Genomic DNA, 17,371 nt, shown 5'->3' with positions numbered 1-17,371 from the left:
GCGGCTTTTAATTTCTCGGCTCATTGTTGCTGTATGACTGAAGTCAAAAGCCTTTTGTCTGCTGAAATATGACCCCAGGCCTGAGTCTGTGCACAGGGAGCAGGGAGGCTGTAGATCAGAGGTGTCAAAGCCTCTTCCCGGAGGGCATTGTCGTCGCTGTTCTTAGTCAAACCAGTTTCCCCTCTTTAATTGGTTCAATTAGTTAAGTATCCATATACATTATCAAGCATGCATTTTTCATGACTCCTCTTAACGCTCTGTTTCAACGGAACAACTTCCGGCTATGATTTGCCATTTGGATGAATGTCAAGGAGACTAAATGATTGTGCTAATTGAGTAATTAAAAGCAGATGTTGAAGCAAAAGCCAACAGCGTACACTTTAAACACTTTGCCCTCCAGAAACCCTACACTGTTTTTGACACCCCAGTTATATATGGTTATCCCAGAGGTGCCTCTGTAATAGTTACAGTTTCACCCTCGTGATTATTCAGTTGAAGTCTTTGCTATTGAACCAAAATGGTGTTTTTATGCTGTTTTGACCACGTGAAATGGCCTGGAAAAGAAAAAGCCCATCATGCAACCTAATGGCCAAACTCAGCGATGCACAGATTCAACTGAAGCTCTAGAAAGGCAAAGCACAGTATCTCCATGCTCGCTTTCATCACTCCTAACCTCCCCAGCCGTCCTCTGGTGGGACACAACTGGCCTGTGCAAAACTCTTCAGAGTGAGATGGTGTGATGTTGAAGGTAATTAATGTTGGAAATGTGCCAGTAATGGAAATCAGTGTCCCATCAAATCACAAAGGAATAGAGTGTATTTCATGGTTCTGACAGCTGTGTTGATTGGAGCGTCCCTGGAAGGCTTTACAAAGTGCCGATCAATAAGTAACAATTTTCCTATTAAGAAAAAATTACTTGGACATTGTACTAAGTTAGCTCCTGGCTCTTTTACCTGATGCCATGAGGCAAAGGTCCTGATGAAGGAGGGCTTCTTTACTTCAACTCTTAATGGAAAGCTCTCATTTTCACCTGGAATTCTTTTTAAACATTCTTGGGAAATTATAGGATTTTTTTCTCTGTGTTTTTCTACAAAATTATTGCATTATTTTTCTGTAATTTATTTATTTTATTTTATTTTTTGCTAAATATTTATTTAAGTCAAAATGTCAAAGATTTTTTTGTCTGACTAACAAGTATTAAACATTTTTCAAACACCAGCCTGAGTGTCATTTCCACTAAATTCATCTCATTTAAGTGTTTGTAATGTTTTATTTAAATTGATTTTTAATAAAGGTGTGGAACACTGACAAAACATTTTTAAAATATTATTTCTGATTATATTTTTTCACTCTGAGTTTTTCATGCATGCTGAACATGAAAAAGTCTCCTACTACTATCTCCTGCTTTAGCTTCTGATAAAAAAAATAGATGTTGAAATACAGGATTTGAAAAGCCTGACAGATCTACGTCACACGGTCACTTAACATTCACGCACTCACCCATCTTGACTCGGGATGGAGAAGACTGTTGGTTTAATGTCCAGGAAACAGCAGAGAACATCTTGACAAGTAGAAGCTAACCATTAGCATTAGCAACTTCACCACGCAGCAGAACTCCTCCATGCTTGTGTTTTTTGTTTAGATACAATATCCACGTTGCTGTTATCCAATTTGGGGCGAGATGTCCAAATACCAGGAAATAAGACACCAAAACCTACCGTCTGAAGCTCAGCTGTGATGTGGGTCTCTTCTAGTTCCTGGAAATGGTACACCATTGCATCCCTCCCATCCCCATTCTTACGAGAGACCTCTGCAATTTGATTGATTAAATCAGGTGTTCAACACCTTTAAGTTTTATTACCTTAAATTTTTTAGTTGTGCTTTATTTAAAATTACAATTTTTTGGGTTATTTCACTGGGCTGAGAAACTTTAATTTAATTAAATAAAATGTATATTTTATTTTGCTTTATTTACTTTTTCTATCCAGCGTGTGAACTCAATTTTTCAATGAAGTTTTACATATGACTTAATAAAAAGCACTGTTTTGGCCAAATAGAAACGGTTTAAAATTAGCAAGAATGGGAGAATAAACAAGCATGCATTGTGAACAACAGCATAAAGAAATATTTTTGTTTACCTCACCACCTCAACAGCTGTAGCCATAATTCAGAGTGTAAGGTCTTATGTCATTCAATAAGTTAGTCTTCTACTACAAGGTCAAGTGGAAATGAAGAAAAACATCTCAAATCAGACATTTTTCTAAAAGTATATTCATCATCTTAGACACAGCTATTTGAGTTACTTTTGCACTTTAATGCAACTGTCTTTTACCTTGTGTGTTTCACCTGTAAAAGTCATTTGCACTTTTGATAACAACGGGCTACTTTAATGCCAAATGCAGTCAGTTCTTAGAGTCGATGACAAATGTAGTTTTAATAAATCTCTGGGCCACTAACACAGCTAATGAACTTGGTAATTACTCATCACTGGTTGGGAGAGTTTAGCCCGGGTGAGATGAAAGCAGTGGCTGCTGGGAGCCACAGGAACGGCACAACAGGCAACAATCAACACAGTGTCTGCGCAACAATCAATCACGGCTGTCAGGACTTTAACCGTCAGAGTAATTTGCCGGTGTTTTCCAGAAATGAGTACACCTTGTAAAATGTAGCTAAGATCACATTCTCAAACACCTTGCAGCACAATATGTTTAACCAATGAGCTCTGTGTTGTATGATTTATCACACCGCACTCAGAAGAAATGAATTCGTATTTTGAACTCTGAAAGTGTTCCAGACTTTCTTCTTTAATGCGCTGCATTGTTAAATGTTGTATTTTTTACAGTTATTTGGCTCCGTGTTGCAGCTCAGTGGTTTTTATTGTTTGTTTTGCTTTGTGTTTTTACTGTGTAGCCAATCACACTTTTGATGTACACACACCACACAGCCGAAGAAAGTGAAGACTTTATCTATCTATATAACGTGTAAACCGCTTGTTCTAATGAAAGCCTGTTAAAGTGCGCTGGTGTTTAAATACGAGTCAGAACAGAGCTTTTGAGTAACGCCGGACTATTCACAGATGCTCCTTTCTGCAGAGCTCTAAATCATGTTTCTTAATTCCCAGAGCCACATCTCAATCATACTCCTTGCTAATTTGAGAGTCACCCTCATTTCATTTTAAACGATTCATTTTTGGCAAATTTGTAAATGGCCCCGATGTGTTCTACAATTTAGTCAATTACTGTTTCAGCCGGCAGCACTCCGGGGACCGGGAACGCACATCGCCTGGAGGTGCCATCTCAATAATTGTTTCAGAAAAGTTGGGAATGGATTGCTAACGCTCTGTTCCACTTATTGAAACGTCAATTGGAGCAACAAAAAAAAACCTTTTACTTCTTCCCTTATACTCAGTGCAGTTAGCTTGAGTCCTTTAATGGCTAAACACACAATCTGTTGCTATTTTGCCAAGATCTTGATCATTAGCATTAATGCTAACCAGTTTGCATTTATATGCATGTGGCAAAAGCCCAGCCTGCATTAGGTCTAAGTAATAATAATAATAACACAAAGCATATTGCTTTAAAGACATTAGCATGGGAATTGCTACCAGCAGCAATAATATTTACCATTTCCCCACCCTTTTGGGGGAATTGTGAAGATATGACATCACTGCAATGTGGTTGGATAGCTGCAATATTGGTCGTGGGCCAACAAAATCATTGGTGGTCTGGCAGTATAGCAAAAACCACACTCTCAACTCAACTCAACTTTTATTTATATAGCACCTTACAGGCAAAAAGCATGCCACCAAGGTGCTTCACAGATCAATAAAACATAGAAGCATAAAAAGCACTGGGTCAAATGAAAGAAGAAAAAAAAACAATGGATCAGATAAACATACTAAAAACACAAAAATGTACCTAAACCCTTTAAGTAAAAACAATAAAACTAATTAGAAAGATTAAAAGACAGATCATAAAAATAGGTTTTCAGCTTTGCATTAAAACCCGCCACAGAGGTGGAGCCCCTTATGCTGAGAGGAAGCTTGTTCCAAAGTTTAGGACCTGCCACGGCAAAGGCCCTTTCACCACGCGTCTTTAGACACGATCTTGGGACCAAGAGCAGCATAAATTCTCCGAGCGGAGTGACCGGGCAGGGGTGTGTGGCTGAAGCATTGTTTACACACAAAAAACGTTGGATTAAAATTAGAAAAGAAGATAAAATCCCAAACAGTTGCAATATCCTGATACAAAACGTTTACCATCGGAAGGATTTCTGATGTCTTTCTTGTGTAAATCCACTACTTTTGTCTTTCTTGTCACTTGTCAAGTAAAACTAAGAGATAACTGTAAACTGAAATTGCAGTTTAATTATTAATTAGCTGGATGAAATTAAGAGATTACGATCATTAAAACTGGGTCTTGAAGGGGACTAATTAAAAGCTATCCTTTATTATGGAACTGAAGGGAATGACCCGAAGACCCCAATTAATTAAGTCTTTTTTTGTTTCTTTGAATGTCGATTTGGTTCAGTTGAATAAATATATTGCTGTATTAATTCCTAATCCCTAATCTGGGTTGGTACAAATGTTGACTTTTAGTCCAATGGTATTTCATTTTATCTAATCTGATCGATATTGATTCATTCAAATATTTTAGAAGGTAATCCCACTATTGTGGTCACATTGAAACACAGTTTCTGATTTGTCAGATCAGAATCTTTCACCAAACCTCGCTTTAGTCTCTGTGAGTAATAACTGGTGTGTCTGCATACTGAGGGTCAGCTGCATCTGTCTGTTCTGATTACTGGGCGGGTAATTCTGTAGTTCTGTGTGTAAGACCTTCAGCTCTATTCTATAATTAACTTTTGCCTGCGCCCATCAGCTTCCATTCCTCTCCTGATGTGTCCACAGTGACTGGTACATGCAGCCAGCTTGCCATTCAGTATGTATTAAGCTGTCAGAGTGGGGCTTCTCTCCCAAGCCGCCTGTCTTCGCCGAACAACCCAGCCTATTAACTCCTATTGACTGTGACACACATGTCCCTCCAAAATGAGCGGTTCCCTATTGATTTTTCCCGAGCACTGCTCACTTCCCCCTTTTCAGGCCTCCGAGGGTGAGATCTTTATCCTGACTGATTGTATGTGTTCATCGTATCAGAGTACTGTTGCCATTTCAGACCCCCCCACCCCCCCACCCCCCGTGTATCAAGGCTACTTGTCTCAGTGAGACAATTAAAGGATCTGACTCTTGCAGACTGAGGTCAAACAGACCTTCCACCCTGGCCATAGCATCCCTTCAGATTAATACAGCACACAACGTAAAACACAAGACATGACAGCCATCTCCTCTCCCACCGCTAACGCACAACCACCCAATCAATGGAGCTGAATAGAAGGGTGCCATATCCTGTCAGCAATGCTCTTTCTAACCGCTCTGACCAGAATGAACTCTGACAGCACGTATCGACATCATATCAAGCCCAACCATTGAGAGAAAAATGATTATCTGCTAGTGAAATCAGTTATTGACATGCTGTGGAATAGCTTCCCCTCCTCAGAGGATTTATTGATACAGTTTATTGCGTAAAAATATTTATCTAATGTGTGTCTGAGATATATCTGAGGTGCTTGTGTTGTGGCCCCGGCGGACGTCCAGCCCATCGAGGGCTATCAGCGCCTCACTCACGCTCTCCCGCCACTCAAGCATGACTGCCTCTCCTTCGTGTTTTTACAGGCAGCATGAAATTGCTTTAGTTGTTGCGACTCCGTCTTGAAGTTAATGGTAAAACATGTTGTAATTACATTTTATTGCCTCTCACTGTGGAAAAAAATCAAATTGGCTTTACTGCGGCCATCATATTGTAAATGCATGTCGGTGGGGCCGCGCCATCAGCAGAAGAGCTACTCAAACACTAGTAAAACTAGAAATGCCTGAATGAGATGCTACTCCAGTAAATAAATGTACAAGTATTGTATTTGAGCTTTTATTTAAAGCTCTTTTCAGGAACTTTGGACTAAAAAATGTGCACTTTTGCTGTCTACACCTTTACAAGTTTTCCACGCATGCAAATCATTAAAAGTGCAAAACTGCTGATAGGAAAGTTAGATTTAGGCATTTACAAGTTTATTCTCTTGCTTTAACGGAACATATTAAACAAAACCACTGACTCTTTACAAGGGGTGGACTCTCCGCGCAATTGCTTCCAGTTTCTGAAGAGTTGAACTGGAGTCCAGTGGGCATTTGCCACCACTGCAGTCTTGGGCGAGTCACGCATCTCGTCACTCCTGGGGGTGCGCACAGATTGTTCGGCTTTCGTACGTTGGCTGTGAAAGCAGTGGGTGGTTGGTGGGGGTTGTGCGTGGGATCGTTTTATCACCGTTTGTTCTCTGTGAGAGTGAGATGGGATGGGGGATTCTTCAGTGTGCGGTATTGGAGGTGTGGCGTGAGAGCGTGTGAAGAGGGTCAGATGTGAGTTTGCAGCCCTGAAAATGTTCTTTGCTCTAAACTGTAAACATGCTTACTCCTGCTGTGAAGGTTGCATTTTTAACATGGGAGTCTATGGAAACTAGCTCCTTTATGGAGCTTGTTGACAGGAACTGCATTTTTTGTTACTTCCGCATTGGTTCCACTTTTGGCAGGTGGAGTTTCCCCATTGGGCAAAACTCACATTTGCATCCTTTTGTGCTGCCATATGGGTCTCTACTGTCTTTGTAAACACTCCAAACGAGAAACACCCATCCATCCGTTTTCTGTCAGTGTTTGGTTTTAGAAATAATCTACTTAAAGCTAAGCTGCTTACTAAAGTCCACGTTTATCACAAATGGGGAAATTAGAGTAGAACCACCTCTCACCTTTCCAGGCTGGAGGAGCAGCGGCTCTACTCGGAGCACCAGGATGTCTGAACTTCTCATCTTACACCAGCCTGATGGGGGGAACGAATGGGTGTGGCCAGCAACAGCGTGACAGAGCCCTGAAATGACTCATTCTGGAAGATATTGAAACTGTCAAGAATAAAACTTCATAAACATGTTTTGCATCAACCATAGAAGTATTATAACATTTTAAAAAGTTGTAAAATGTCCCTTTTAACTTGCTTTTCCTTATATTTTACTTGCTGGCATCATCTTATTTAGAATAACCCTGGTCTTGTCTCCAGTCCTACGTTTGGACAGCACAGAGACACTTGCAATCACTCCAAATGGTCAGATTGTCATCAGCGTTTATGCTAACCATAATGTGTTCAGATTGTGGCACCACACGTTTTCCCAGCTTCAAGCAGTTTTTTACATGTTAAAAGCAGGAAGGGTCAACACTCTTTTTTATCATGATATTGTTGGACATACCTGACACTCCGTAATATTTTCTGTTATTGATTTTTGCATCCGACCACACGGCAGAGTGACTTTTTCTCCAGGATGATGCACAATCACTGCCTCGTGAACATGACAGGCAGTCTGGGGTCAAACACCTCTGCTTCCCATCCTCTGCTGTGTCTCTATTACAGTCTGTTGACTCTTTGGCTGACTTATTGACCGCCTCTGTTGCTCGTTACAACACACAGGAGTACTTTGCTTGTGATTGATACCGCAACTCCTCTAACGCCTCTAACCGGCCCTCCCTCCTCTTCACTCTCCAAATCCTTTCTGCGGTTTTAGAGCCATGAGTGGTTTTCATTAATGGTCTCTCCTGTTTATGACACCGTAATTAGAGTTGAGGAAAGGCACCTAACTACCACGGTTCCACCATTCTGAGAAAGTCAATAATGCAAGCCCAACAACTTCTCGCACAAGTGAGCCCTGTGGAAAATCCATACGCGTTGCTGCTCTGTCTTTATGGTGCTGTTTTAGAGGAAGCCAGCTGATTTGTTGCTATTTGGTCCTCCTCTTTTAACTAATCCCACAGAATTGATCGTGAAAACCAACATTATCATTTGGCATCCAGTAACTTCCAAACAAAAAATGCAGCTCAGGAGGTTTACTCTATGTGCATTGTGGCCATTTACCTACTTTCTAATTTGTTTGGTGCTGTTATGTACAAGCAGAGGAAATGCCCAACCAGGGCGACCGCCACACTTGGCTTATTTCTGTAGAGCTGGTCATGGGGAATATTGTATCAGATTGCTTTTCCAGAAAATAATTCTGCCAGGTGGTCTGTTGGGTATTTCTCTGTGTAGCTGTCAGACGTGATTGCGTGCAGTTACACAAAAAAGAATTGTTTCCATAAACACAATTTTTTTTTATTATTAAATTACAGTAACGATTACACACAGTAGATGGATTACATATACACCTAGAGGAGTATGCTTCTTTATGGGCTGATGATAAAATTGATTTGTTGGTTATTTTACAAGCTACTTTCAACTGAACATTTAAAATGAATGTCCCATTATTCAGAGACCACACTGCTAAATACAAATTACACTTTTCTCACACTGAGTGTGTTTCTGCTGCAGAGCAGAGTGCACACCAATAAATGGATGAAGTAGATTTTTTTTTAAATCCAAGATGACAAAGAATGCCTCAAAGCTAAGGAAAGTTAAAGAAAAGTGAATGTGTTGCTTCTAAACAACCATGTGGAAAGACACATCTCATGGTCATGGAAAATATATTTGAGAAGGGACAGATCATAGGCATGCATGGAGCAGAGAAAACATCTGAGAAGATTACAGAAACAACTAAAATTGGGTCCAACGCGTCATTAAAATCTGGTCTGATGAGTCCAGATGGATCCTGTTCCAGAGGGATGGGTGCAACAGGGTAAGAAGAGAGGCAGATGAAGTGATGCACCCATCATGCCTAGTGCCTGCTGTACAAGCCTGTGGGGGCAGTGCTATGATCTGGTGTTCTAGCGAGCTGTCTTGTTCGGCCGACTGGGTCAGCAAAGCATAAGGAACCATCCTCTAACTGCAAATGAGCACCTTGACGGCTGATCTCGTGGTCTGCCTCCATTCACTTAGGTCAGGCTGTAACACAGAGACTATTTCTATGCTTCAGGACACTAGGGCATTGACTATAAAGTTGATTTTTATTCTGATTCTACTGCAGTTGGTCAGGTCTAGGTTCAGCAACAGGATGTACTCCAAGAAGGAGGTCAGCTGACTACCTGAATATACTGTATAACCAGGTTATTCCATCTTGCCTGATGACACGGGCATATTCGAAGATGACAATGCCAGGATTCATCGGGCTCTAATAGTGAAGTGTTTCAGGGACCATGAGACATCATTTTCACACATGGATTGGCCACCAGAGAGTCCAGACTTTAACCCCATTGAGAATCTTTGGGATGTGCTGGAGAAGCCATTGTGCAGCGGTCAGGCTCTACCATCATCAATGCAAGATTTTGGTGAAGCACTAATGCAACACTGGATGGAAAAACATTTTGACATTGCAGAAGCTTATGGAAACAATGCCACAGCAAATGAGCGCCATGATCAAAACTAAAGGTGGTCCAGCAAAATATTACAGTGTGTGTGTGTGTGTGTGTGTGTGCGTGCGTGCGTGCGTGCGTGCGTGCGTGTGTGTGTGTGTGTGTGTGTGTGTGTGTGTGTGTGTGTGTGTGTGTGTGTGTGTACATGCATATAGTCCATGACCCATTGACAAAACTCAGTCATGGAGCGGTATCTGCGGTTGTCTTTCAAATTCTCTCAGCATGCTATTAGAAAACGAACAAGTTGAGGAGCTCACTTTGAACATCTTTTGTACTTTCATTCTGTGTAATCTTTCCATTGTTTAATTTCTTTTTTTTAATGAATTTTGTTTTTACCTTTTTTTGCTGACAAGTTTCTGCTACCGAGGGATAAACGAAGAAGAAAATAAAGCCTCCAACGTCGGCATTGCTCTGAGGAAGGCTAGTGTTAGCCGACACCTGTCAGCAAAAAAGGTACAAACAAATGTATGCTGCGTTTAAAAAAGAATTAAAACAATGATACATTAATATAATGAAATTAAAGTAAGTTCTACAATTTTTAGTCAGAATTTGAGTTTATGATGTGTGTTCACATAGTTTTTATGTTTTTTGATGCCAGTTTAAACCTAAAACCTTTTTTTTTTAATGCTGTGTCGTCCTGACCAGGTTTCCCTTGAAAAAGAGATTGGGCTAACCTCTGAGCAGAACCGATCTGCATTGGTTCCTCTTATTATTCACTAAAATGCATTAAGCCTATGCCATTATGACAGAAAAGACTGACTTGTCTGTGAAAAAAATTGAAGTTTATCTAATAGATTATGCATCTATACAGTATTTTAAACAAACTGTGTGCTACGTTCACACAAAAGCATTAGCGCTGTGTTAATGAGGCCAGGAAAACACGTTGCGATGACAGCAGTCTAATGACTTCTATGACAGTATACAGGGACTGGTGTAATCACAACTAAACGTCAGACACCATAAGGCCGGGTGTATAATGGCTCCAAACTGATATCTCTCTCTTGCTTTAATTATGAAATGCAAAGGATGCTTAAAAGGTATTGATTGGAGTTTGAAGGAAGAACCAGCTATCAAAGGGAGACCAGAAGGGAGGACCCTGGAGCCACGACATACTCAACGGTGGTGAAACTGAAGAGCTACTCTCCTGGTGGCTTTGCTACTCAACGTTACATGAGACTGATTAGGAGTTAAGTAAGCGTGAGGTTGAGATGAATGTCAGTTATGATCACAACTACTCAGCTGCAGACTTCAGCCATTAATCATAGCAGTCAGTCGGGGACCTGTGAAGCTGAACCCCCCCAAAGTAGAAGGTGCGTCACTCACTTTGCCAAGCAGGAGATGAGGCGGTTTAGGCGGCCGTACAGTGAAGTTATCTATCATGAATAAACTAGGCCTCCGAGAGCCGGGAGACAGGCCGTGCTTGCAGAGCTGCATGATGGGACCTTGTCCCAGAGGAGACCCCACTTCCTGGGAGATTAAATGTTATTTGTTTGGGATCCTGTAAACATAAACCAAACTTACCTCACATGGGTTCAACCTTGACTGGAAACCTAATCGCTGTGACTGAATGAACCAGTGTCATAATTAAATCATCACTGCTTCGATTTTACTCTGCAGGAACCAGATCCGCAGCAGGAGAAGGATGATAGGAGCTGACGGCTCACAGTTTCACTGAACGGTCCGACGGGGCAGGAGCCGGTGGGGCGGCAGACACCCACCTAACACCCACTTAGGCCTTATCTGGGCATCGGTGCTGTCCCCCTATTAGTTACTCCTACACCACCTTTACTTACAGTATGGCCTTTAAACATTGTTCAATACCTCTGAGAGCCAAGGTAGAAATGTGGTTATTAATCTGCAGAAGGCTCGTTCAATTCTAATCCCATAACCTCAAATAGCCACCACTACACACACACACACACACACACACACACACACACACACACACACACACACACACACACACACACACACACACACACACACACACACACACACCTTGAAATTAACAAAAAGCTGCAGCCTTACTTCCCTTCATCAGTTCCATGCTCTTGTCCTCTTTAATCAATTTGTCCCCTTATTTTTACCATTAGGCATGTTCGAATTTGCAGTTTAATTTTTTTCCCTACTCATGTTTATTTAATTATTTTTTATTTATTTGCAAGAAAGACTCGGCTGGACAAACATCAAACAAAGCCGATCTCTTTAAAGAGCAAGTCACCCCCTACCAGATTCTTACTCAACTCCCACTTCCGGTTTGAAAAATGCAACAAATGCTGTTGCCTAGCAGACCGAGAGGGTGGAGCCGCTAACAAATACACACACTCACGACATTGTGACATCATAATGTACCATCTAACATCATAGTGTACCTCTTAGCCAATAGCGACAGCAGATTTAAATTCAAATGCAGTGCTGAGTTTTTACCTGACGACGGTGCAACACTGACAGTTTTAGGCAGAATATTTAAATTTTAACTAAGATGCACTAAAGTGCAGAATTATTGACTATACGTGTCTGCAGCACGGTCAGACACTCATTTATATAGTTTATCAGCAAAAAAAATGTTGATTTGGAGTAACTTGTTCTTTGAATCAGCCTTTGTGTCACATTACTGGTGACAATGAAATCCTATATCTCAACATTCAGTTGAAACATGAAATGCTGAAATACTGATGCTAAAACACACAATAGCTATTAACAAGAGCTATTTACTTTTTGTGCATTTGTTGTTCTTAAGATGGGATAAAAGAGTTGCAGAAATGTATTTTTAATCATGCATGTATCTGCAGCAGAACATATTTAGTGTTTTCAATAGTTTTCTTTTTTCACGATTTCAGTCTAATCCATGTAATTCAGTTATTTTTCCAGCTATTTTCGGATGCTAATTCAGTCTCTTTATTCTGAATTAAAGTCATTATGCTCATTTTCTGTGGTTCTGGTTCTGGCAGCTGTGGCTACAGCACACCCCCACCAGTGTGTGAATGTGTGTGAATGGGTGAATGACCGATTGTGTTGTAAAGTGCCTCTAGAAGGCGCTATTTGAAATACAGGCCATTTACCATCTCTGTTTTGGACACTGAAACTTTAAACATCTGTTCAGAACCTCCTGACTCTGAGCTTTTGTTTTTTCAATAATCCCTGTCTAGGTGTTTGAGGAGGTCATGTGGCCTGATGAAAAGGACGATGGATGTTTTTCACAGTTGATTTTTGCAATTATCTTTGCTCGTCACAAGCCTAGATGTTTGTAAGAATCACAGACAGAAAACGACACATCTGAAGCCCTTCCTTGTTGCCGGAGCAACCATACACAAACTAAATCATCTGCAACGCTCAGCCTTAACAAACAGGACTCTACGTGAACTCATGCAGCCATCTAACCTTTAATGCATGAAGCGTGTTGTGCTGCATGTGTAATGACTGTGTACCTATCAGAGTTCATTCTGTTGGACAGAGGATATTAAGGAAGGCGGTTGCAAAGGCCAGACTTTAATTTGACCTCCACCTGCCCTCCTCTCCAGTGAGGTGGCTCGCTGAAGCCGGCTGGTGGTTTGGGCACTCGGTGATGAATGGCTGTGTTTGGTGGGCAGATTGTTACAGTTCCACACTAATTGAGGGGTCAACTCAAAGAGCAAACGTGGTAATTGAGTCACTTGACTTTGGCTGTTGAGCTTCCCTCCCCTCCTCTGACCCGGCAGCCTGAGACTCTAATGCAGAGAAACCTCTCACCTTTGTGTCACATAAACAATATTAACATCCCATTTGATATTTTGAATATGTTTCTGTTACGTTAGACTTTTAATCTGCTTTTTGTATTTTGTTATTTCCCTTTTTTAACCGACAGATAGCTTTTTCTTTATTGGGCAAACAGTTGCTCTCTAATAAACAAAAACAGAATTTACTGATTTTTTTGAATAAATCCGTGATATCGTGGAACATTTAAATATGAACAGATACCCAGCTCTGTTTCTGTAATCCTACTGAGCTGTTGGGAAGGCAGATTTTATTTTATATTTCATATAAAATCATAAAAGTTGTATTGTTGCTGAAGCTGTGGCCCATTTTGCTTATTCACAGATCTCTCAATTTTAGCATCTTATAGGGGGAAATAGCTTTCACGTGAACTTTTTGATACCTGTTCATGTTTATTTATCTGCTGAATGAGGAAAAAATGTTTAAAAAAATCGCCAAACCTCGAGACTTGAGAGAAACTCATTTTATTAGCCGTAGATAGATGAATATATGCAGTATGGAAGAGGCAACATAAATAACTTAATATTGTAGTTTTCTGTGTGGTCTTTATCCGATCTTTTTATTGAATGAATTTATTTGTCATATTTTTATATTCCGGGTCGGGGGAGAGGTCCTACCTCAAGTGGAGGAGTTTAAGTATCTCGGGGTCTTGTTCACGAGTGAGGGTAGGAGGGATCGGGAAATCGACAGGCGGATTTGTTCGGCATCTGCAGTGATGCGGACGCTGAGCCCATCTGTCGTGGTGAAGAGGGAGCCGAGCCAGAAAGCCAGGCTCTCGATTTACCGGTCGATCTACGTCCCAATCCTCACCTATGGTCATGAGCTTTGGGTAATGACCGAAAGAACGAGACCGCGGACACAAGCGGCCAAAATGAGTTTCCTCCGTAGGGTGGCCGGGCTCAGCCTTAGAGATAGGGTGAGGAGCTCGGACATTCGGGAGGGACTTGGAGTAGAACCGCTGCTCCTCCAGATCGAAAGGAGCCAGTTGAGGTGGTTTGGGCATCTGGCCAGGATGCCTCCTGGACGCCTCCCCGGGGAGGTGTTTCGGGCATGTCCTGCCGGCAGGAGGCCCCCGGGTCGACCCACATTGGAGAGGTTACATCTCCAATCTGGTCCGGGAACGCCTTGGGGTCCTGCCGGAGGAGCTGGTGGAGGTGGCTGGGGAGAGGACGGTCTGGAGCTCCCTAGTTGGGATGCTGCCCCCGCGACCCGGACCCGGATAAGCGGAGGAAGACGACGGCGACGACGGTATTTTTATATTGCCTTGAAAGAGGTCAACCTCGAGAACAGGTTGAGTTTACAATAAAAGTAAAATAAAAATAGATTTAGGAAAATAATATTTGCCATGACAATAAAGTTAAATATTCTGCTGTGATTGCTTCATCCACACCTTTCCTCATCCTCCTCTTCATGCTTTTTGATGGAAACCAAATATGTTCCACATATTTCTGCAAGGATATTTTAGCTGTGTTATTTTTGCCTGCATAGCTCTTTGTGCCAGAGACAGTTCTCGTGTTTTTTTTTCTTTTTCTTTTTGAAACACAGTTTAATGGATCCGCTGGCCTTTGCATTTGCTTTGCTCCTGAAACACTCGCTCAGCTGAGACTTGGGCTGAACGCCATCCATTTACACCTAATGGCTGCTGCCTTTGGATGTGTTGAGTTGTGAACAACTGGCTCCGTGTGTGTGTGTGTGTGTGTGTGTGTGTGTGTGTGTGTGTGTGTGTGTGTGTGTGTGTGTGTGTGTGTGTGTGTGTGTGTGTGTGTGTGTGTGTGTGTGTGTGTGTGTGTGTGTGTGTGTGTGTGTGTGTGTGTGTGTGTGTGTGTGTGTGTGTGTGTGTGTGTGTGTGTGTGTGTGTGTGTGTGTGTGTGTGTGTGTGTGCGTGTGCGTGTGAAAAGCTACAAGGACAAATGCATTCTGCATTTAATGAGTGTGGACCAAAAGGGAGCCTGGGTAGTTAAAATTTAGAGTTGGCGAGACTATTTTGTCCCTTGTTACCTGACTCTTCTGTTGCACCTTTAAACTGCAACATGCCACTAAACTACTCTGATGGTCTCACAGGAGAGATGTAGAGGCAGGAGCCCTGTGCGAATGGGATTGATGGACCACATAAAACTCTCAGCTTCATCCTGCTTAAATGCTTCTACACTCTAAATCTTTCCTACTACATCACAGAGGGAAGAGCACAAACCTGGCAAGATTTATCAGAGAGATTGTTGGAATGTCACCCAAACTGTACGTGTGTGCACGTGTGTGCATGTGCATGGATATGTGTGTGTGTGTGTGTGTGTGTGTGTGTGTGTGTGAGACCATTTATTTTCTTGGTAAAAACAAAGAAGAGCCGTCTTTGTTTCTCTGAAAACCTGCATAAATATTTTCCCCAAACTCCCCTGATCCTCACTGAGACGTGATTGGTTTAATGCACAGAAATATGGATGTTGTAATTACCATTCGCCCGAATGAGACACCAGCTTCATTGAAATGCTGCTGCTGATAAGACAAGAGGCTGGCAGAGATACAATGGTAGAGGCCACCGGGGGCTCGCCAGCAGCAGGGACGTGGGACTGTCCTGTCGCCTCCATCAATGCAGCGAAGCAACAAAAGCTGGCCGTCATTCACAGCACAGGAGTGGTTTTAATTAATTTTCTCTCATCTCTCCTTGCTAGCGTTTATGTTTTGACACTGACCCCTGAATTTAAATAGAGAAGGCTGTCAGAAGGTCAGGATGGTGCTGACTCCCTGAGCAGCAGCAAAGTGATTGTGAGGTTTTCACCATTGTTCTTACTGAGAGTTTAAAAACAGGTGACATAGTTAAAGTTGTGCTAAAACAAGCTAAACAACAAAAATCAACACTTCATGTAGCATCTATCCAGGTACAGTACAGGCCAAAAGTTTGGACACACATCTTCTCATTCAATGAGTTTTCTTTATTTTCATGACCGCAACCATTTACAAAGGGGCCAACAAGTGCTAAATACCTCTGGGAACTTCGACTGTTGGAAAATCTTTTCAGGTAACTACTTCTTGAAGCTCATCAAGAATGCCAAGAGTGTGCAAAACAGTAATCAGAGCAAAGGGTGGCTATTTAGAAGAAAATTGAATAAAATTGAAAATTGAAACAAAATCATTAGCATCCTCCTAATGCGATTTCGTCTTCCTCAGTAAGTGAGGCAGCATCAGAGGTGACTGTAGAACCTCATCTGTGTTTGAACCGTTTTGATCCAGTTGAGCTTTCAGAGTTATCAAAAATATTAGCTTCGTCTAAACCTTCAACTTGCATTTTAGATCCAATCCCAACCAAATTATTTAAAGAAGCATTTCCTTTGGTTACTGACCCCATTCTAGATATAATCAATCTATCCTTAGTAAATGGATATGGACCACAGGATTTTAAGGTTGCTGTAATCAAACCTTTACTTAAGAAGCCTTCTCTGGATCCAGATGACCCAATGAATTATAGACCAATATCTAACCTTCCATTTTTATCCAAAGTCCTTGAGAAAATAGTGGCCATCCAAGTATGTGAGCATTTAAACACTAAGGATCTTTTTGAGGAATTTCAGTCTGGTTTTAGAGAGTATCACAGCACTGAAACTGCATTAGTGAGAGTTACAAATGATATTCTCATGGCCTCAGATAAGAATCGTGTGTCTGTTCTAGTCTTGTTAGATCTCAGTGCTGCCTTTGACACAGTTGAAAGTAGTAGTAAAGTAGACCAACAGGTGAAACTCGAAAAATTAGAATGTGATGCAAAAGTTCATTTATGTAAGCAATTCAAGTTAAAAAGTGAAACTAATATATGAAACAGACTCATTGCATGCAAAGCAAGATATTTTAAGCCCATATTTATTATATTTGTGGTGATTATGGCTTACAGCTTATGAAAACCCCAAATTTTAAGTCTCAGACAAGGTTGTGAAAAGGTTCAATGTTCTAGACTCAGAGTGTCACACTCTAATCAGCTAATGAATCAAAAACACCTGCAGAAAATGCATGAGCCTTTAGATGGTCTCCCAGTCTAAGTAAAAGTATGGACATAAATGGACCTTTGCTCCATTTTCAGAATTTTTGAGATTCACCTGTATCTCAGGGTTTATGTTGAGCCACATTTAAAAGTCAATTTTTGCAGCTTTTATTTTAAACTTACCCTGTTTAAAATATAAGCAAAAAGTGTGGAACAAACCCATGAGG

This window comes from Nothobranchius furzeri, chromosome 4 (genome assembly GCF_043380555.1).
Source record: "Nothobranchius furzeri strain GRZ-AD chromosome 4, NfurGRZ-RIMD1, whole genome shotgun sequence".
Lineage (NCBI taxonomy): Eukaryota > Metazoa > Chordata > Actinopteri > Cyprinodontiformes > Nothobranchiidae > Nothobranchius > Nothobranchius furzeri.
This window is presented reverse-complemented; position numbering follows the sequence as displayed.